The sequence below is a fragment of the Narcine bancroftii genome, chromosome 2 (assembly GCF_036971445.1).
Source record: "Narcine bancroftii isolate sNarBan1 chromosome 2, sNarBan1.hap1, whole genome shotgun sequence".
Lineage (NCBI taxonomy): Eukaryota > Metazoa > Chordata > Chondrichthyes > Torpediniformes > Narcinidae > Narcine > Narcine bancroftii.
In genome coordinates this window covers 31229434-31252492 of record NC_091470.1, presented here as the reverse complement: position 1 = coordinate 31252492, position 23059 = coordinate 31229434, and the positions used below count along the sequence as shown (strand labels likewise).

At 40.6% G+C, this 23059-nt stretch overlaps 1 long non-coding RNA gene across 1 annotated transcript; it reads left to right on the top strand.

Moving 5' to 3' along the window:
- The first annotated feature begins 17124 nt into the window (after positions 1-17124).
- On the top strand, positions 17125-20219 carry LOC138752289 (uncharacterized). Its single transcript, XR_011350488.1, has 3 exons — positions 17125-17213; positions 19259-19407; positions 20067-20219. It is a non-coding gene; the product is annotated as an uncharacterized lncRNA (long non-coding RNA).
- Positions 20220-23059: the final 2840 nt, after the last annotated feature.

Here is a 23059-nt window from a genome sequence, read left to right as displayed (position 1 = left end):
CTGAGTTTCTCTCACATTGTGTTTTTACCTCAACCACAGTGTCCTCAGACATTCATTTTTTACAATATAAGAAGGAGGAAGTACTGAACAAGGATTACAGAGAGCTAGGACAGAAACTAAGAAATAGGACAGCCAGGGTGGTGATCTCTGGTTTGCTACCTGTACCAAGTGCAACTGAGGACAAAAATGGAAGATTAAGAAAAATGAATGTGTGGCTGAGCAGCTGGTGTAAAGGACAGGTTTTTGGGATCACTTTTGGGGAAGGCATGACCTCTACAAGAAGGATGGGTTACACCTAAACCCAAAAGGGGTCAATATATTGGCAGCTAGGTTTGGTACAGCCGTCGGGTGCGGTTTAAACTAATTTGGCAGTGGGGTGGGAACCTGTATGATAGGGCAAAGGACAGAAAAGATAAAACAGGAAAAGTTAGGTTAGGCAGCGAAAGTAAAAAATCAGAAAGAGCAAGGAGGGTGAAAAAAGCAAATCTGAAGGCTTTATATCTTAATGCAAGAAGCATTCGGAACAAGGTAGATGAATGAGCTGTGGAAATTGAGATAAACAAATATGATTTGATTGGGATTACAGAAACATGGCTCCAGGGTGGGCAAGCCTGGGAACTTAACATCCCGGGGTATACGATATTTAGGAGGGATCGGCAAGAAAGAAAAGGGGGTGGGGTAATATTGATGGTGAGAGAAGGGACCGACACGATTGACAGAAAGGATATCAACTCGGAAGGTGCGGAATCTATATGGGTAGAACTGAGGAATAGCAAGGGGCGGAAAATGTTAGTGGGGGTGGTATATAGGCCTCCAAATAGTAGTGTAGAGGTGAGGGAAGGCATTAAAAGAGAAATTAGAAAAGCGTGCAATAAGGGAACAGCTGTCATCATGGGAGACTTTAATTTGCATATAGATTGGACTAGCCAAATTAGTAAAAATACTGAGGAGGAGGAATTCCTTGAATGTTTACGGGACGGTTATCTAGACCAATATGTCGAGGAACCAACTTGGGAGCAGGCCATTTTAGATTGGGTATTATGCAATGATAAGGGGCTAATCAACAATGATGTTGTACGAGGCCCTTTGGGTAGGAGTGATCACAATATGATCGAATTCTCACTCGACATGGAGAGTGATGAAATTAAAACCGAGACTAAGGTCCTGAATTTAAATAAAGGGAATTATGATGGTATGAGACAGGAGTTGAGTAAGATTGATTGGGTGGTGTTTATGGGGGAGTTGACTGTGGATAGACAATAGAAAGCATTCACAGATCTAATGGAGAAATTGCAAAAATCGTTTATACCGGTTTGGCAAAAAAAAAGCCAAAAAAGGTGAATCAACCGTGGATAACAAGGGAAATTAGAGACAGCATTAGGTCCAAAGAGAGAGCATATCAATTGGCCAAAAAAATTACCACAACCGAAGACTGGGAGCAGTTCAAGATGCACCAAAGGAGGACAAAGGGATTAATCAAGAGAGCAAAAATAAATTACGAAAATAAGCTTGCGGCAAATATAAAAACCGACTGCAAAAGGTTTTATAAATATGTCAAGAGGAAAAGACTGGTGAAATCCAGAGTAGGTCCTTTGCAGTCGGAATCAGGGGAATATATAATGGGGAATAAGGAAATGGCAGACCAATTAAATTCTTACTTTAGTTCTGTTTTTACAAGAGAGGATACAAATAACCTCCCAAGGATGTTGGGAAACATAGAGACTAATGCAAGGGAGGAACTGAAAGAAATCAGTATCTCTAAGGACATGGTCTTGGGGAAAATGATGGAATTGAAGGCAGATAAATACCAAGGGCCTGATAATCTACATCCTAGGGTACTCAAGGAAGTGGCCATTCAGATAGCAGATGCTTTAAGAATTATTTTCCAGAACTCGATAGACTCAGGATCAGTCCCCCTGGATTGGAGGGTAGCTAATGTTACTCCACTATTTAAAAAGGGGGGTGGAGAAAAAGCGGGGAATTATAGGCCAGTGAGCCTTACATCAGTAGTGGGCAAAATGATGGAATCCATTATTAAGGATGTAATAACGGAGCGTATGACTAGCAGAGAAGGGATCGGACGGAGTCAACATGGATTTACAAAAGGTAAATCGTGCTTGACAAATCTATTGGAATTCTTTGAGATGGTGACAGGTAAAATAGATGGGGGAGAGCCAGTGGATGTGGTGTACCTGGACTTCCAAAAGGCCTTCGATAAGGTCCCGCATAAACGACTGGCTTCCAAAATCAAGGCTCATGGGATTGGGGGGAAAGTATTGATGTGGATTGAGAACTGGCTGGCAGGTAGAAGACAGAGAGTTGGGATAAATGGCTCATTTTCTGAGTGGCAGGCGGTGACCAATGGGGTGCCACAGGGATCTGTACTGGGACCTCAGCTGTTCACAATTTACATTAATGATCTGGATGAGGGGATTGGATGTAATATCTCCAAATTTGCAGATGACACTAAGCTAGGAGGGGTTGTGTGCATGGAAGAGGGGGTCAGGAAGCTCCAGTGTGATTTGGATAAATTGAGGGACTGGGAAGATACATGGCAAATGCACTACAATGTGGATAAATGTGAGGTTATCCACTTTGGTAATACAAACCGGAGGGCAGATTACTATTTGAATGGCAATAGATTAAGAGATGGGGAAGTGCAGAGAGACCTAGGGGTACTTATACATCAGTCTCTGAAGGCGAGCATGCAGGTACAGCAGACGGTTAAAAAGGCAAATGGTATGTTGGCCTTCATATCAAGAGGGTTTGAGTATAGGAACAAGGATACCTTACTGCAGCTGTACAGGGCCTTTGTGAGACCCCACCTGGAGTATTGTGTGCAGTTTTGGTCACCTTATCTAAGGAAGGATGTTCTTGCAATGGAGGGAGTGCAGAGGCGATTCACCAGGCTAATACCTGGAATGGCAGGAATGACTTATGAGGAAAGATTGCACAAATTGTGATTGTACTCTCTGGAGTTTAGAAGATGGAGAGGGGATCTCATAGAGACATATAAAATTCTGGCAGGACTGGACAGAATGGATGCAGATGGGATGTTTCCAATGGTGGGAAAATCCAGAACCCGGGGCCATGGTTTGAGGATAATAGGCAAACCATTTAGGACCGAGATGAGGAGGAATTTCTTTACCCAGAGGGTGGTGAATCTGTGGAATTCATTGCCACAGAGGGCAGTAGAGGCAGGTTCATTAAATATATTTAAGAGGGAATTAGATATATTTCTTCAGTATAAGGGCATTAAAGGTTACGGAGAGAAGGTGGGGATGGGGTACTGAACTTTAAAATTAGCCATGATCTCGTTGAATGGCGGAGCAGGCTCGAAGGGTCGAATGACCTACTCTTGCTCCTATCTTCTATGTTTCTATGTTTCTGATTGATGCCTTGTAGATGTTAGAAAAGCTTTGGGGTTTCAGGATGTGAATTACTCATTATAGTTGAGCCACCTTTGACTTTATCTGGTAAGTTTGATGTTCAAAGAGTATGCTTGTGCAGACTTTATCAAAACCCAACCTGCTGGTGAACAAGCAATTAAAAGGGCAAATACTATTTCAGCTTTGGCCATATGCGGATTTGACTGCAGGTGTAAGGAACTCATATTGTAAATGAATTGGTGAAAACACAATGCTTGGGAAGCTCAGTGAATTTTAAATAGCAAAGATTAAAAATACATAACCACTGTTTTGGACTTGAGCCCTTCATCAAGGTATGAACAAAATGTAGTAAAAACACACCAAAGTGTTGAGGGATCTCAGCTGATCTTTCAGCGTTCATAGGAGACAAATAAATATTGCATAATATATAAATAAATACACACACACACACACACACACATATATATATATATATAGAGAGAGAGAGAGAGAGAGAGAGAGAGAGAGAGAGAGGGGGGGGGAGAGAGAGAGAATGAGAGAGTAAAAGGGAGGAAGTGAGAAGGAAAGAGAAGGGTGAGTGGTGTAAGAAAAAAGCTTATGGCCCTTGGTATTCCCAAGGGGTCTCCCATCCAACTACTGACCGGGCCTGAGACTGCTTAGTTTCTGAAATCAGACAAGATTGGGTGTTTTAAGGCAAGTATGGACAAAATGTAGGCCTTGATGAAGGACTCAAGCCTGAAATTTTCGTCTCTTTCCTTTCTAAAGGACACTGTTTGACCTGCTGAGTTTCTCTAACATTGTGCTTTTACTTCAACCATGGTGTCCGCAGACTTGTGTGTTCTACTGTAGTAATTGTATCGAGCCTTGATGAGACCAAGCATCAAGTATTAAGCACAGTTTTGGTCTTCTTTATTAAAGATGCATTTGTCATAGAGGAAGTACAATGTCAATTCAATTCACGACGAGTTTCAGAGGTGATGCTTTCTCCATTTGAAGAATTATTGGACTGCATTCTCTAAATTTTGTAAACATGAGAGGATATTCTACAATAACCTGTAATTTTCTTCAAGCATTTTTGACAGATTGAATGGAAGGAAAATGTTTCCCTACATTGGGGAGTGTAGAGCCAGAGGGCATAGTTTCACAGTAAGAGGTAGATGGTGTAGGACTGAGATATGGAGAAATGTCTTCATTTTGAGAATGGTGTATTTTAGGAATTCTCCATCCACAATGGCTGTAGATATTCAGTTGCTAAGTGTATGAAAAATGCAAATGAACACTTTTGTGACTTTGAAGGAATCAAGGATTCGGAGGAGTGCTGAAAATGGCTATGAAGCAGAAAAACATCCAATAATTTTGTGTATTATACTTGACCCCAGCATCTGCAGACTTTCTTGTTTAACTCTAGAAGTACATCCTTGATGGAGCAATTTGGAAGAGCTAGCTGGCCTACTCCTGCACCTATAGTTTAGGTTCTTATTCAGCAACAAACAACTTTACTCCCTTTTGGATGGGAGTCGAGGCATGAATGAAGCTGATGAAGATGTTTGTGTCTAGGAAACTACACTGAGGAATTCCCAAAGTGATATCTAGTAGATGATTCACCTTGCCAACCTCAACTACCTTCAACTGTGAAAGGTTGAACTCAAATTATTGGCTCATTTTCTCCTTGCGCCCCTTGATGTTAGTTTTACTGGGGTCACCAATGACCCCATATTGGTGATCATGTCACAGACAATTGCTTCCATTTCATCTGAACTTGAACTGTTTGCATCATGTTTGAAACAAGATTAAGATGAAGTCTGGAGATGAACGTTGTTGTCAAATTCCACTAGAGAATGTGCTGCTGGAAAGTAGGTGCTTTTTGATAAGAACTGCGGGAAATCCCTTTTCATGGTCATTCCAAATTATTGCTGTTGACACTAGGTCTTGTTGCAAACTTTGTTCATCATCTTTTGACCGGGGCCTTATCATTGCCAAATGTCCAGCATATGGTCAACATGTACAGTAAAACCCCTGTAATCCATAATTCAAGCAAATGGCAGCCTTAAGGAACCAGCATAAAAATCGAGGAAAATAAATAGGTGAAAAATACGGATGTTTAAAATTGGCATGCCTCATTCTTAGTTCACCAAAATCATGCAAAACGCAATTTCAAGCTACAAGAATATTTACTTATCCGGCATCTACCAATCCCCGTGGGTGCTGGATAATAGGGTTTTACTGTATATAATCACATCTCTTTTTTGATTGCACCATCTCTACCCTGGATGTTGATGCCCTAATAACATGAGAAAATGCTTTGATGGAGAACTAATTGAGTTTATCAGCAATCTAAAATGCATTAATGAATATTAACCCTGATGCTGATATTTACAAATGCTTGTTGTGAATGCAATTGGACACATTAGGGTCATCTTGTTATTTAGGCATTAATGCATAGCAGGAGCCCTGAAAAAAAATATTGTGTTTCCTTCAAAATAAATATCAGGATTCCTCTCCAATATACAATTTGTTTGAAAAGATCAGCACTGACAATGGATTACCCTCCATACCATGGGATTGGAATTTCAGTCATTCTTTAGAATTCACATTGAGATATACACCCACCACAATCATTTGAACCTGCTCCATGTTTACAAGTCACAATGCATTGTAGAGATTCATAGGAGTGCCTTCAAACAAAATTTGGCATTAGGTCACATGAGACAATGATTTTAAAGAGTAACTTTAGGATGGTAAGAGTGAAGGAGAGGACCGTTGGGAGAGAGTTCTAGAGTTAAGAGTACATGCAAATAATGACATGACCCCCCCCCCCAAACGAAAGGAGGGTTGAATTCAGCAAATGCATAAATGCACTAGAGCAGTGGTTCTCAACCTTTTTCTTTCCATTCACATCACTTTAAGTAATTTCCTATGCCATTGGTGCTCTGTGATTAGTGAAGGGTTGATTAAGGTGGTATGTGGGTGGAAAGAAAATGGTTGAAAACCACTCTTTTAATCATACCTAATTGACACAGTTTCAGAACTCCAAAGGAAATGAGCCAATAACAATTTTTCTCAAGCAAAATATTTCAGTAACAATTGGGTCTAGAACAGTGGTTCTCAGCCTTCCCTTCCCACTCACATCCCACCTTACCCAATCACAGAGCACCGATGGCATAGGGAACACTTAAAGTGGTATGTGAGTGGAAAGGAAAAGTTCGAGAACCACAGTGTTAGAGCAAATCAGCAGGTCACGCAGCATCCAAGGGAAGTAAAGGGTAACCAATGTTTTGGACTTGAGTTCTGATGAAGGGCCCAGACCCAAAATGTTGGTTACTCCCATACTTCCTTTGGATGCTGTCTGACCTGATGAGTTTCTCCAGCACCTTTATGTATTGCACTCGATCTCAGAATCTGCAGAATTTTTTCTTTAACTTTAATTCTGGAATACGAAAGCTGGGATAAAAGAACACAATTATGAGGAAGAGAGTTATTAGTCTGGAAGAGATTAGGGGTAGGAAGTGGTGGAGGTTTAGAGGGATTTGAAATATAAATAACTACAATATTATGCATAAAATAACAGACTCTGAATTTTCCACAACTAAACTCTTAACTGTAATACTTGATAACTCCATCTTTCTCCTGACAGATGGTCCGTTCACTTTGCAGTTTCTTTGAAAGCTACACTTTTATTCCAAACATTACTTATCCTTATGTTTTTATCCAGAACTCACCTTGGTGACTGATGCTTTGCAAATTGCCTTTATTCAGTTATCATGTCTACGGTCTTTAATCAGGTTTTAATAAACTTCTTCGATCAGTGTTGAGCCGCTTGGCGAGCCTTTAACTAATTTTATCTGTCTGGATGGATTCAAGTTGAACTCAGAGGATAGAACATAGAACATAGAATACTAAAGCCCTGTACAGGCCTTTCGGCCCTCGACGTTGTGTCAACCTACATATCCCTACCAAAACAAAAATTAAACCCTTCCTACCTTGTAACCCTCCATTTTTCTTTCATCCAAGTCCCTGTCTAAGAGTCTCTTAAATGCCCCTAATATTTCAGCCTCCACCACCATCCCTGGCAAGGAATTCCAGGCACCCACAACTCTCTGTGTAAAACATTGCCCCTGATGTCTCCCCTAAACTTTCCTTCCTTCACTTTGTACAGGTGTCCTCTGATATTTGCTATTCCTGCCCTGGGACAAAGGTGCTGGCTGTCCACCTTATCTATGCCTCTTAGAATCATGTAGACCTCCATTAAGTCACCTCGTTTAGAAATGCAGTAGAGAAAATTGCTAGAGTAACTTGGCAGGTCACACAGCATGCAGGCCACACAGGAATTAAAAGCCAGTCAATGTTTCTTCAGGAGTGCCAGAAATCTGGTGGGGTTGGGGTGGGAAAGGGGAAGGGGAAGAGTAGGGGGAGGAACACAGACTAACAGGAAAGAGGCCATAGGCTCATACAGGTGGGAGGGTAGAAATAAGCTGAGGAGAGGGCAGGTCTAAACGATAACTCTCTGATTGGAGAAGAGAGCGGGGAGCTGGAGGAATTGAGACACAGAGATAAAGGAAAGAGAGAGACTGGAGGTTAATGGAAATTGAAGGTTGATATTGGAGACTGCTGAGATAAGGTTGTTCCTCCAATTTGTGGGTGGCCTCATCTCGATAGCATGTGAGGGCTTGAACAGACAAGCTAGTTGAAGTGATTGGCCACTGGGAGGTCCTTGTTGTAGTAATGGATAGAGTGAAATTGCTCAACAAAGTGATCTGCCATGCTCTATCCACTCTCCCCGATGTAGAGGAGGCCTTCGGGAGCAATGGATAGTGTACATGATATCTGCAGGTGAAGTGTTCACGGGTGAACTGTTGCTTCACTTGGAAAGTTTGTTTGCGTATTCAAATAGTGGTGAGGGCAGAGGTAAAGTGGAAGTGTGGCATTTTTTGCAGTCACAGGGAAAGGTACAAGGGAGTAACGGAGGGAATGATCACTATGGAAAACAGAGAAGGGAAGGGAGGGGATGGGGAAATGTTTCTGATGGTGGGATCCTATTGTGAGTGGAATGAACTGCATTGGATGTAGAGGCTGGTGGGGTGGATGGTAAAGATCCCTAAAAGAGTCAGGGCAGACGTGCAGGCAAGCGAGGAGATGAAGGTTGAAGGCTGTGCGAATGGCAGTAGATGGGAGTCACTGTTTTCTGAAGAAACAGAACTTCTCAGATTTCCTGGAACAGAAAATCTTATCCTGGGAGCCGATTTTAAATTTGGCCCATAAGCCCCTGCTGCCCAATTACATCCAAATGACTAATACTCCCCCGATACTGTCATCTCCCTCCCTTCTCTGCCTATCACCTTTGTGACCACACCTCCCCCCCCAACTACTCTTCTGTTCAGATGCCTGCCGACATTTTCCCATGCCTTGATGAAGGGCTCTACCCCAAAATGTCGGTTATGTATTTTTCTCTTTGTTATGAGAAGGACACTGCTTGACCTGTTGAGTTTCTCCAGCTTTGTGTTTTTACTTTTTACAACACCCTCAGTATGTTTAAATTGGGATATAGTGACTATTTATCAGTTAAGAATTTAGAACATACTTACAGGTTTAGAACTATCAGAGATATTCAAAATGAGCACGATAATTAAATTCTCTATTTGTCATAATAAAACAATTATATAGAGCATTACATGAGATGACCTGAAACTTAATAATTTCACCTAAAAGACTAGGTCATCCTCTAAAATCCTTAACTTGATGATAAAGTCACAACGTCTCCTCCATCTTCCTGCCCGCTCCAACGCAATCTTGCACATTCCCTGGTAGTTACTTGTGAAGTCTCAGTGCTCCCCCGCAGGGGTCCACCTGCCTGGTTCCACTGCTGATGGCACTGTACAGGCTTTAATTGATCTGTTACGGGAGCTGATGATAGTTTATTTTAAAATATCCAAGTAAAATTTAAACCTTTCAATGATACTTTGTTTCTTAAAATATGACAAATTTCTTTTAACAGCATCCAGTGGTAAGTGCCAACTTGGGATCGTCTTATACGAAGGGAATCACTCAAAACCAGCACTTTAGGTGGAAATTCTAGGGTATCCTATACAATGGCATATACAGTACCATGATTACACAGCTAATCACAAATAGAATCAGAATTTCTTGTCATGAACAAGTCACGAAATTTGTTTTTTTTGTAGCTGCGTCATAGTGTAAACATTTATATAAACCACCTTACAAAAATAAATAAAAATAGTGCACAAAATGTCAGAGACAATGGCTTTGGTTCATTGATCATTCAGGAATCTGATTGTAGCAGGGAAGAACCTGTCCTTGTGTGGTACTATCACTATGTGGAGAGATGTATGGATGTGCTCTATGGGCTGGCCACCCCCTGAACCTGTGACTCCTCCCTCCCATGTATCTCCATAAAGGCTGTTACAGCCAAACCATTCCGTCAGTACCTGCCTTGCAACCGGGCCAGTAACTTGCAAGCTGTGCTGACATTAAAGCCTATTAATCATGAGTTTCTGTCTGTGTTTGGTTGATAGTACACCTTATGCCATTGAGTGCTTATCTTCAGGCTTCTGTACCTTTTTAGTCTTGGTAGCAGAGTGAAGAGGGCATGGCCTGGGTGGTGGGGGTCCTTGAGGCACCACCTCTTGTAGATGTCCTCGATGAAGTGGTCTGGCACCCATGATGTCGCAGGCTGAGTTAAGAACTCTCTGGATTCTTTTCTTGTCTTGAGCTTGGACACCAAACAGTGATGCAACCAGCCAGAATGTTCTTCATGGTTCACCTTTAGAAGTTTTCGAGAGTCCTCGGTGACAAACTGAATCTCTTCAGACACCGCTGGCAAGCCTTCATGATTGCATCGACATGGAGGCTCCAGGACAGATCCTCTGCTTGCTGGCATGCTGCAATATTTTTTTCAAATTTTACATTCATCATCATTTTCCCTGGACAATGACTTAATTACCCTCTACAATACAGAAATTTATTTGCTGTAAAAAAGAAACTAATTGCATTTTTTCTCTTGCTTTAGTTTTTCAGGACTGTTAATAAAAAACAAAAATGCCGTGACTCACTCCCTTTGATTTAAGTTTTGGAGATGAGTAATGATCATACAATCTGCATTATTTATCAAAGGCATTATTGATAGATTAAAGAAAAAAAAACTACATTCTTTTTACTAGACTGAGCCGAGGAGAGATTAGTCAAAACAATGCAAGCCAACAATTCAGATTGTTTCATCTCTACACACGAATAGAATAATCTGCTGACATGATATTGATTTCATATTTATTTGAACCTTTACTTTTGGCAAGGGTTGAAGGACCAGAATCCATCCCAATGAGATCGTCAACAATCCTGGAGTTGGCAGCACTGAAAGTCTTTCCCTTAAGGACTTTACAGATCTTTTTATTCACAGCCAAGTAAATCCGTAAAGTGGCTAAACATGTGGCACTCTGAACCAAGGGGTTCTGCATTCCAACCCTTTAATCACAAAAGTATCCCCAAGGAATGTTAGATCAGCTATCCAGACTGTAATGAATCTCTCGGTGAACCCTCTGCTTTGGATATAAAGGAAAACCAACAAAGGGGATCAATATTCTTTATAAGATGTAATTATGCCTGTAAAATGATGATTTGCTTCAGAGAGGAAGAACTCCAATCAAAACTGTTGAAAACAGTCTGTCCTTATAGCTTGGAGTCTTTTAAGATCTGTATGCTTTGAAGTTGATGCATTTGAAGTTACCATTCATCTTCTCCTTTACAATATTCAGAGACACACTATTCACAACAAAAACTTGCAGTTATATACAGGTGGTCCTTTTTTTATGACCTGTGCAACTTAATGACCATCCATACATACATCCAAAAATAAAACTGTATAAATTAAAGAAAAATAAAGAAATAATGTATGTAAATATAAATATTAATATCAGGTCCCGGGGATCCAGAGGCAGCTTATTTTGATGGACCAACATGGCGGCAGCTGGGAGAATGCTGCAGCTGAATGTGCTCTATTTTCGGGACACGAAGGCAGTGGTGGACCCAATGTTCGAAGTGGGGAGAAGAGCACAGGCCCGGAGTAACATACATCCAACTTATGTCCATTTGGGGATCCAACCGATCGGTCAGAACGGAACTGGGACATATGTCGGGGAATACCCTGTAGTACAATTGACACTGATGGAAATCCTTAGGTTCTTCAGCTGTAAATGCAGAGATGTCATATTAAACTGTAGGTATTGAAAAGAGATCAAAAGTTCTGATGCTGAAAAGGGTTCCTATTAGGAGGGGTCTTGGGGTCTTCACTAAATTGTAGCACCATTGAACCTTTAGAATTCAGAAGACCATTTGGCTCATCAGGTTTATACACTTAAAATAACAGTTTTGTTCCTTTAATATTTCCCTCAAGGATCTATCCAATTCCCCTTTGAAATCTCTGATAAGGTCCATTTCCATGACCCCTACAAGCAATGAGTTCCAGATTAGAACTAGAGGATTTGCTGTATCAAGGAAATAGATAGAAGTTGGATGTCAGTGTCGAATAGATGTTACATCATTGCACTGAACATTTCACTCCACATGGTGAACAGACATAGCTTACAGTCATCTAAATTCAATTGTTTATTGTCCCGTGTACCAAGATGCAGCAGAAAGCTTTGTTTTGTATGCTATCCAGACAAGCCAACTCATAGTTAATTCCAAGTAGTGCAATAATAAAATAAAAGCACAAGGAATGGTGCTTCAAAGGCAACATTCAGGGTTATAAAAGAAAAGTAGTTACAACAGTGCAAGGGCATCATCTTTTACTGAGGAGAGATAAATTTACAGGATGGAAACAAGCCTTTTCGCGCACTGTGTCCATGCTTACCATATTATCTACCGAAGCAAGTTGCGTATGCCTGCAATTGTTCCATATCCCTTCAGATCTCGCCTATGGGTGTGACCATTTATCGTTCACCCCTTCTGAGGTATGTCACGTGATGTTTATTCCTGTGCAGCTGTTTTCCACTGATTAGTATGTCTAAATTAAAAAAAATAAATAAATTTAGTGCCAGTCCTCTTCACATTTCTTTCTGGGTTGACCATAGTATTTTTTTTTAGTTTTACCATTGGATATCAGTCAATTGTTGAGATTTTTCTTTTTATTTTGACATGGGAGACAGAATGGAAGATCAATTTTGAAGTATATTTGGAGATTGCCTGACTCTTTTCAGCATGTTCTTTTCACTGATGCTGTCCGCTTTCAAAAAGTATACCTTTGGGATTATCATTCAGTGGGCAGCATCTTATTCCTCTGACACCAAGTATTGATATAAAATCAATGCTGTCGTCTGAACGAGACCAAAATGTCTTTTGGTTCTCCTCAACCCACCTTTCAGATTGAAGTAAAATATCCCATTGAACCATGTGAAGTCAGAGTTTTTTCTAGTTTTCATGGGAATCAGGCCAAAGAGAACATGGTCTTGATAATTTATCTGAATTGTGTCTATGTTAGTTTTGTTTGATAGGAGAAATAAGTTTACTCTTGCAAAGAAAAGGAATCCGCAGATGATGGAAATCTGAAATAATTTAATTAAACTGTACTAAAATACAGTAATAGCATGTTCATTTTGCATTCTGGTTCAGACAAGTTAACTCATGCAGCAGGACACACAATAATAACAAATGAAGAAATATCTAAACAGCAGCATAAGGAGTTGTGTCACAATAAGTCAAGTGGTGCAGGAGACAGAGAAAAGTACAAGTCTAGAACATAGTACAAAGGCTTTTAAGAGTCTGGTGACAGCAGGATTTTCAAACAAATGTATGTTCTGCTGTTGAAGGAAAAGAGGAGACCAGAGTGGAAGAAGTCCTTTAATTTGTTAGCAGCTTTCTCGAGACCATGGGAGGGTGCTTTGTGTGAAGGCCTGAGCTGTGTTTACCTCTCTCTGCATTTTACAGTGGACGGAGCAATCCCGGTGCCCAACTGTAGTGCATCTGGACAGTATGGTGCATCCGTAAATGTTAGTAAGAAACCTCAGGGCCATGCTGAGTTTCTTCAGACTTTTGAAAAAGTAGTCTCTGGTCAGCTTTCTTGGCTATAGCATTAACTTGATTGGATCATCACCATCTCCATCTCAGCATCGCTGATATATACAAGGATGTGCCTCCTCTCTGTTTCCTTATATCAATGACTGGCTCCTTTGTTTTGTTGTCATTGAGGGAAAGGTTGTTATTCTGACATTTGTGCCACCAGAGTCTGTCGCCTACATCTCATCTTTGTTTGAAATCCAGTCCACCTAAATTTTTTAGTTCCCATCTGCAAACTTGTCGATAGAGTTAGAGCAATATTTGAGGCCTTCCTGTTCTTTACTTATACGAGGAAGAAGGGGTCAGGCCCAGAAACGTCGGTAATATATCTTTACCTTCTATGGACGCTGCAAGACTGCTGAGTTCCTCCAGCATTTACTACACTCAGACCGTCAGCAGAACTTTGGGAAAAGTGCATAGGGAGTAAGTAAGTGAGAAGCTGAGTGTAGAGCCCCTTAAAGCTGAATAAAATTGAAATTCTGGAAAAGCTCAGCAGGTCAGGTAGAAATCTTCATAGAAAATGCTTGGGTGGATTAACATTCAATGAGTTTCATCTACCTAAACTGTTAAGTCTCTTCAGTATATGTTGTTGCTCTTTATCCATTTCTCTGCAGATGAGTCTCATTTCATGTGTGGATTTTAATATTTGGGTGGATTATTTTATTTTACCAATCATGCTAGAAATTACATATTTATTGAATTAGCTTGGCTGTGGCATATTTCTCTCTCAATTGCTTAATGGAGCCAGTTGGGATGTTTCATCCACAAACAGCACTTCTGACCAAGCTTCAATCCCTTGGTGCTTCACTGACATGTCAGTCTGGATTATTCACTGAGATCCCTGGAGTGAGGCTCAGATCCACGCCATCTTACTCAGAAGCTGGCTGACACTTCAAGCGTCAGGCAAAGGTGTGGAGAGAAAGACTGAGGGAGAAATAAATATAATAGCTTGTACAAATTCAAGGAAAGAAAAATAAAGGAGCTGACATGATAAGTCACTCTGTTGACTGGTAGCATCTGGTTTGTTTCACCATTGATGAATTCATCACAGGATCCCATTCCCAAGTAGCGATGTAATATCTTAGAGACGTAGTAAAGTCGGACTGATATAAACCATATTCATTTGGGACACGTTGCAACAATCAGCCTTGTGATTTAAACAATTTAAGGCACTCGGAATTCTGACAAACCTTTTACAGAAAATGAACATTTGCTGCAGTGTATTAATTACTCCCATGGAATAACTGATGAGAGAAAGTGCACATGGGAAGGTCTACAGTTCTAATCCTCTGAAGACAACCATTAATCACAGGAGGCTGACAGCAGAGTACTTTTATTGCTGTAACTAGTACTAAGAATTAACAATCTCATGAGATGTTCCATTTCTGCTGTCAGGGTTCCATTTATTAATTAGAGTGAACAAGCATGCTTATGTCACACTGTCTAGGAAGAAGGTCCATTCAGGAAGTAATAGTTCAAATGCAGTCCTTTTTAAAATATTTTTAATGAGTTTAACATAATAACCCTACATACAAAGTTTACTAATATAACAAAAAGCATGTCATATCATAAATGTATCACGAATTAATATAAAGATAATTGAAATCCATCCATATTTGTTGATTTAGCATTATTTCTTAAAAATAATTCTGGATAGAAACCATTATACCAACCCTTGGTCAAAACCCAGTAATATCTGTCTGATTTAATAATATGATTTAGGTCAACCATAATTAAACACACACACACACACACACACACACACACACACATATAATTGATTATTCTAAAAAAGAGGAATAAAAAGAAAAAGAAAGAAAAAAGGAAACAAAAATAAAACTAAATCTAATCTACCCCCCTCCCTCTCAGCAAAATTACCTTGTAAAGAGAAAAAAAATAGAGATATGGATTACATAGCAACCTTCAGAAACCGGACAGAGAATCGCCAGAGCATCCAAATTACTTAAATCGGCCAGTCAAGAGAGTTTTCTATGAATGGGCCCCACATCTTTCCAAATTGAAACTTTCTATCTATAATGTGTATCTAATTTTCTCCAAACTTCAATAGGCCATTACATCCTGTACCCATTGTGTATGAGTAGGTGAAGATTTATCTTTCCATTTCATTAAAATTGCTCATCTGGCTATTAATGTGCTAAAAACTAAAACTTAGTTTATCCGGTTCAGAAGAAAAAAACAAACAAGGCAATTAAAGGGCATGGTTCTATTTAGATCTTAAAAAATCGTTGATAAAGATTGAAAAATGTTTTCCCAAAATCTTCCTAAATTGGGACACTCTCAAAACAAATGGATCAATGAAACTTCAAAAATTTGCACTTCTCACATAATGGATCAACAACTACATATATAAAAAAAAACAAATGCAATTCTAAATCCTAAATTTCAACACTTAACATAAATATATTTATTACTAATTGTGGGCATGGATGATCATTTTCAAAGACTGCTCTGCCAGTAATAAAGAAAAAAATACTTTAAATCTCGACAAAAGAGCGTTTTGTACCAGTCCTTGGTACAAAAACATGTAGGAACATAACTAGACATAACACACATATAGACAAATAATTCATATATAGGACAAATATTATATCAATATATAAAAAATATATAGTTTTGTACATATGAAAGTCTCAGATGCTTAGTGTGAGCAGTTCCTTTGGTCATCCAGCATTCTCACCGCCTGTGGGAAAAAAACTGTTCCTCAGCCTGGTGGAGTATCTCTTCCAACAGCAGCAGCTGAAAGATGCATGCAGGGTGGAAGGGGCTCTCAATGAATTTGCACAACCTGTTCAGACAATGATCCTGGTAGATCACATCAGTGGATGGGGGGGGGGAAGGGAGACTCCAGTGATCCTCTTTGCCACTCTTATGGTCCGACACAGAGGATCTGATTTCCATTGAACAACTCTTTGTTTATCTCTTTAAGTAATAGCTGAAGGAAGTGACTTCTTGTATTCCTTCCCAAATTGAGGTTTTTAAATTCACTCTTAAGATATGGCCGTCTTTGGCAAGATTAGCATTTATTATTCAATCTGAGGTTGTCTTGAGACAGTGAGAAGAGAGATACAGAGATAGAAAGAGAGAGAGGGAGAGAGAGAGAGAGAGAGAGAGAGAGAGAGAGAGAGGGGGGGGAGGGAAGGAGATATGGAGAGGGAGAGGGATGGGGAGAAAGAGAGTGAGGGAGAGGGGAGAGGGAGAAAGGGAGGAGGAAGCGGGAGATAAAAGAAAAAAAAATGAAGCAGGAAGGGAATTAAGCATTTCCACAGTTTTGCTTGAGCAAAGCAACTGATCAAGGGAGAAACAGATGAATTTTGAGCATGCAAGCTCTTTAAATCATTCTTCAGTGTCTCAAGAAATAAATGAGTCCGAGCTAAAGCCTGAAAAATGCCTGATTTTATTTCTCTTTTGCAACCATGAAGAGTAAAATACTGTCAGGTCATTCTGTTGTAACGTGATACTTTCTGAGATGGAACATTCATCGAGTACAGAAAAATTTGAGAAGAACATCCAGGTACCATGTCCTAAACCGGCGTCGGGAAAATGAGGTTGATGGGTTTTTTAAAATAAAGTGTGAGAAGCCACACGATAGGTTTTGCTGAATTTTTTGAACTTCTTTATTCAAGTTTTGTTTTCCATTTTGTTTAGCTCAGATCAACGTGACTGTTCCTGGGGGTTGTCATATGGGGGAGAGATTAAACAGACTGAATCTACATTCTCCAGAGTTTAAGTGAAAGAGAGGTGAGCCTTTTGAAACATATCAAGTTCTTACAGGGCTTGACAGGATGTTTCCCCTGTTTCCTCTGTCTGAGTTTGTATAGGACCAAGTTTGACAGGTGTCAGCCATTGAGGGCAAAGGTGAGGAGAAATGTCTTCACCCAGAATGCAGTTAAACTTTGGAATTCTCTACCAAAATCAGCAGTGGAGACTTGAATCTGAGTATATTCAAGACTCTGATAGGTTTTTTTAGGAATAGTCATGGTGATAAAGTGAAAGATCAGTCATGAAGCAAGTATGGGGAAACTTCTGCTTCTGAATCTCATGTTACAGGTAGGATTCATTTGTTGAGAGTTGTATTAATTATAGATATGATAGCATCAGTACAGCAGTTTATAAATTACTTTGAGCTCCCTGGCAGGGCATTGGAAAATGCTGTGTTACAGAAAGTTTGAGGAATACATGTGTTTAGTTCCTTGAAGATGGAGATACAAGTTGACTGGGTGTTGAAGAAGGTGTTCGGCATTTTGAATTCATTAGTCTGGGCAATGAGTACAAGAGTTGTGCTACAACTGCACAAGATTTTGGTAAGGCCACATTTAGAGTATTGTCTTTATGATAGGAAGGATGTCATTAAGATCGAAATGGTGCAGAAAAGGTTCAACAGAACATTGCCGGGAATGGACGTCTTGAGTGAGCAAGAGAGGCTGGATAAACTGGATACAGTCCCTAAACTGTAGTAGGCAGGTGGGGTGGGGTAGGGATGGGGGTGGGGGGGAAGGTGGGGAAGGTCGGCAGGAGCTTATGAAGCTGCCATAAGCATCATAAGCTAAAGTAAAATTTACAGTCTTTTAGTTGGGGAGTCTAAAGCTCGAAAGTATAGATTCAATGTGAGAGGCGAAAAATTTAAAAGGGACTCGAGGGACAGTTTTTCTCCCACAGAGGAGATAGGTCCATAGAATGATCTGCTAAAAGAAGTGGTAGAAGTGAGTTCCATTGCAATAGATATTTCAACATGTACTTGGACAGTAAATGTCTAAAACAATATGGGCTGAATGCTAGCAAATGGGACTTGCTTAACCAAATGACATGGTTGACATGGAAAACTCTATGCCTGTAAACATTACAATTGAATGCTCACACCTTGATTTCTCACAGTGTATTAAGGAGTCAGGAGTACTTGGAGGTTATTCCTAACACCTGTGATGTACACATTGGAGACAGAAAATTGGCATGTGTTACCATGCTCCATGGTGCAGCTGGGGCCGAGCCGAGTGTGCATGCGTCACCATGCACTACAGTGTAGGCGTAGGTGTAATGGTGGACACACCGGCCCCAGCTAACACCATCGCTGCCGGTGCCCGCGACCACAACAGGTAAGGGCTGAGCCAATGGCGCTTGCCATGGGAATGCAGTGCATTGCTATTCTTAAACCAAGATGTTTCTTCTGGAGGTGTAGAACCCACGTTCAGTGTTTCAGAGCAAAGATTTGGCCATTCAAGTTTGAGATGAGAAGATGTGCCTCCAATATTTAGAATTCTCCACCGAAAGGAGTTTTGGGTTTGAATCAGTGATAATATTTAAAACAGGGGTTGATAGATTTTGGGTTATTTTATAGAGCCTATTCAATATTCTTTCCATTGAGCTAAGGTGGATCCATTCCTTAATATTTGTCTTCAAGGCACAAATGTTCTGGAATACACCATCAACAAAAGGTGCTCTATAGCGATCAGAAACTGGGAGAAATAGATTAGCACGAATAAATACTTCAGATTTCCAGAGCCGAGCCCTGAATGAGGTACTTTGCCTTCCATGCGAAGGTGGTCCTCAATTCACAATTTCATGGATATTACCGGGACCTTATTATCCACCTATCCCCCTCCTCACAAAAGGTGTCACTACCAGACACAACTTCAACTTCTTCACCTCCTGGCCTTTTACTACCCCACCCCCCCCACCCCCACCACCACCCCTCAACACTATCCTTTATACACCAATGAACAAACTGACCAGTAATATTAACAGTGTGAAACAGCTAGTAACTTATGCTCTTTTTTTTTCCCCCATAGCTAATTTTGCTAAAGAAAACAATGTTTTAAATATCCTAAGAATTTGCTTGGAAAATATGGTTACCTCAATGTCGATTGTCAGATTGGATGGGAGTTATGAAAACTTTTGAGGAGAATTGAGTTGCGGGTGTGGAGGAAACTTTTGTAAGGTTGGTAGAATGTGGATTTAAAAAATAACTGCTGTGGTTAACCTCAAATTGGACCAGAAATTGGCAAGAGGCTAGAATAAACATGATGATCCAGAAAGCCTTTTTGTGTTGTAAATCTCCAGGATACTTTCTGTCAGTGCTGACCACATTGAAGATACAAAGATAAAGCTATTGCCACCTCAGGCTAACATTTTATGGAGAAAAGACTGTAACCTTACAGTTACCATTTGAAAAGGCTAAAACAATAATAAGCAGACAAATAACTGACATGTGGGAGTGCTTTGTCTTTTAAACACTATTTGCAAAGTCCACTTTCCTTTGCCCCAGGATTATGATGTTCCACCATATGACAGCACCAAAAACAATAATGGCTTAGTATGAAACACCTTGCAGGCCATTTCATTTTTGGAGCCACATTAGGACAATCTATCTTCTGCTGAATTCATATGAGAGTTTACAAAACAGAAGAGTTTTAATGACAAATGCCAACCATTACTTCAAATCCATCCTATTTTTTCCCTTTCCAGTAAATGTAAGCAGTGGTCGCAAAGGTAAAAGAAGTTTACATGCACAGTTTTAATAACATCCTCACTCTTCAGTGTCAAAAGTATATGGAGAGATCAGTTAGGAAAATAATTTTGCCTTTTCTTTTTTTCCAGTCCACAAATCTCCCTCATCAAGTGACAATTAAAGGCCGCTAATACACAGAGTTACTTTATTGAGGACAATTGGACTTTGTGATTTTAAAAGGAACGTCACAATTTAACACAGCTGAACATCATTGGCTTGGACAATACTTATGTGTTGCTTCTGTCCCTGATAAAAATTTGGATTTATCGTTAAGACATAGTTCTTATCAGATCTGTTTGCAGTTCTTTGTTTGTTTACATTTTTATGCTGTGTACAGTTGATGTCTTGCACTACCAATTGTGGTTTATTTTATTGTAATAAAGAAATTCAGGTTCGTTTTATAAAACTATATTTTATTAGTTATAGACCTCATTCATGACAGTGTGGAGGAATCCATCCTGAATCCAACCCAAGCTGCTACAAACTAGGCTCAGACTCCCTCTAGTAGTCGGTAGGATCACTTGCAATCTATTATTGCATCCCCTTTCCTTGAGCTGTTTGTTTAACAATATGACAGGTATGGGAAGTAATACAGGTGTGAATACCTGTCTCTGTGGAACTCTCATTGTGTGCTGCACTTTGCATCATTGTCCTGGATAATGCATCAGCTAACACAGTAGCACAATAAGTTTTCCTGGTGTGTCCAGCAATTCAAAGTCATAACTTTGTAGCTTTAACGTCAGTCTTTGAATTCTTTGTGACATTTCACTGAGATTTTTCTTGATTATCACTTTTAATGGCTTGTGTCCTGTCTCTGCCACGAATGTTGGTAGCCCATACACATAACTATGGATTTGCACGAGTTCACAACTCTCTGAGTGAAATCATAATGAATGGTGCAGGGCTAATGTACCATCAAAGGTACTGAAACTCAAGCTCCTTTGTAATAATGTAAAAGATTAAACTAAACCAAAGGAAATATACATCATTATGAGTTATCTCATCTGTGCAAGGCAAAACTTCAAATATATTCACATACTTTTGACCTCATGGGTCATAGTGCCAAGTATGGTAGCTGACAATATTTTTTGAATCATTCAATGTGCAACAGAAAGTGCAGTGAAGTCAGTTTGAACAATGTGAGGGGCCTAGCAAGCAGGTGTCAAGCAGATAAAGCAACCAGTGGGATCGGTAAGTGTTCTTTTGGATCTCTTCATTGGCCAATTTAGTTCTAGCCAATAAAAAGAGGGATAGCTCAAGTCGAGTGGCTAATGGTGGAGTGGCCCAGTGTAGTAGTGGGACAAAAAGGCTTTGGCTCATGACGCTTTGATGAAGAGAGGCTGAGGACGAGCTTGATTCTAAGAAGGTAAAGTCTGATTTTAAGGTAGGAAGGGTTAATGGAGAAGGCAACTAGGGCAGTAGAATTCTCCAAGTGTAGGATGTGGGAAATCTGGGACAGCACAATTGTCCCTGATGACTACATGTGAATGAAATGCATCCAGCTGCAGCTCCTGGCAGACCATGTTTGGAAGCTGGAGCTGGATAAACTCTGAATCATTCAGAAGGCAGAGCGAAGACTTCAGGGAGACAGTCACCCCTAAAAGGCAGGAGACAGGTGATTGTTAGGAGAGGGAAGGGGAGAGGCAGACAGTGCAGGGAACAACTGCACCATTCCCCTCAACAACAAGTAATACTGTTTTGGATACTATTGGGGGGGGGGGGGGGGTGGGAGGAAATGATCTATCAGGGACAAGTCCACGTGGTTTTGTCTCTAGCACAGAGGCTGGCTCCTTGGCTCAGAAGGAAGGGGAGAGAAGAGGAAAACTATGGTAATTTGGGGCTCATTGGTTAGGAGAGCAGATAGGAGGGTTGGTGAATGAGATCGAGACTCTTGAATGGTATGTTGCCTCTCAGGTGCCAGGGTTAGGGAGGTCCCTGCTTGAGTTCATAGGATTCTGGAGGTAGAGGGCAAGCAGCCAGACCATAGGAGTAGGGATAAGGTCCTGAAACAAGTTAGGAAATAAGTTAAAAAGCAGGACTTCAAGGGTGGCAATCTCAGGATTGCTGTCTGTGCCATGCATGAGAGAGGGTAGGAACAGGAAGTTGTAGCAGATGAATGTGTGGCTGAATAGTTTGTGCAGAGGACAAAAAGGATGTGCTTCATCTGAACTGGAGAGGGACCAATATCCTGGCAGAAAGGTTTGCTAGAGCTATTGGGGAGGGTTTAAACTGGTTTGGCAGGGGTTGGGAATCAGAATGTGAAGGCAGAGATTAGGGTTGAAGGACAAAAGCATGATGGTATGTGTTCTGAGTTGCCGAGGAAGGACAGGCAGGGGAGAAAACATAAAAGTAGCCAGTCTGAGGGGTTGAAATGTGTCTATTTCATCGATAGGACTATCAGGAACGAAGGGGGTGAACTTGGATCAGTACATGGAACTACGATATTGAGGCCATTACTGAAACTTGGCTGGAGGAAGGGCAAGTTTGACTGATGCAGGTTCCAGGGTTTAAGTGTTTTAAAAAGAATAGGATGGGAAGTAGAAAAGTTGGGGGAGTAGCATTACTGGTCAGGGATAGTATCATGGCTATACAAAGGGAAGATGCTGCAGAGGGTGTGTCCACTGAGTTGGTGTGGGTGGATGTCAGAAATAAGAAGGGAGCTACCACTATGCTGGTAGTAGTCTTTAAGCCCCAAAATAGCCCTCTGGACTCCAAGGAACAGATAAGCTGGCAGATTTTGGAATGGTGCAGGAGATACAGGGTTGTAGTTATGGGTAGTAGTCTTTAGGCCCCAAAATAGCCCTCTGGACTCCAAGGAACAGATAAGCTGGCAGATTTTGGAATGGTGCAGGAGATACAGGGTTGTAGTTACGGGTGATTTCAACTTCCCTAATATTGACTGGCACCTCCTGACTGCAAGAGGGATAGATGGGGCTGAATATGTCAGGTGCATTCAAGAAGGATTCCTGGCTGACGAGAGGAGAGGCCATACTGGATCTGGTAAGGTGGCGGACCTCTCAGTAGGGAAGCATTTTGGTGAGAGTGACCACAACTGCATTAGCTTCTAAATAGCTGTGGAAAA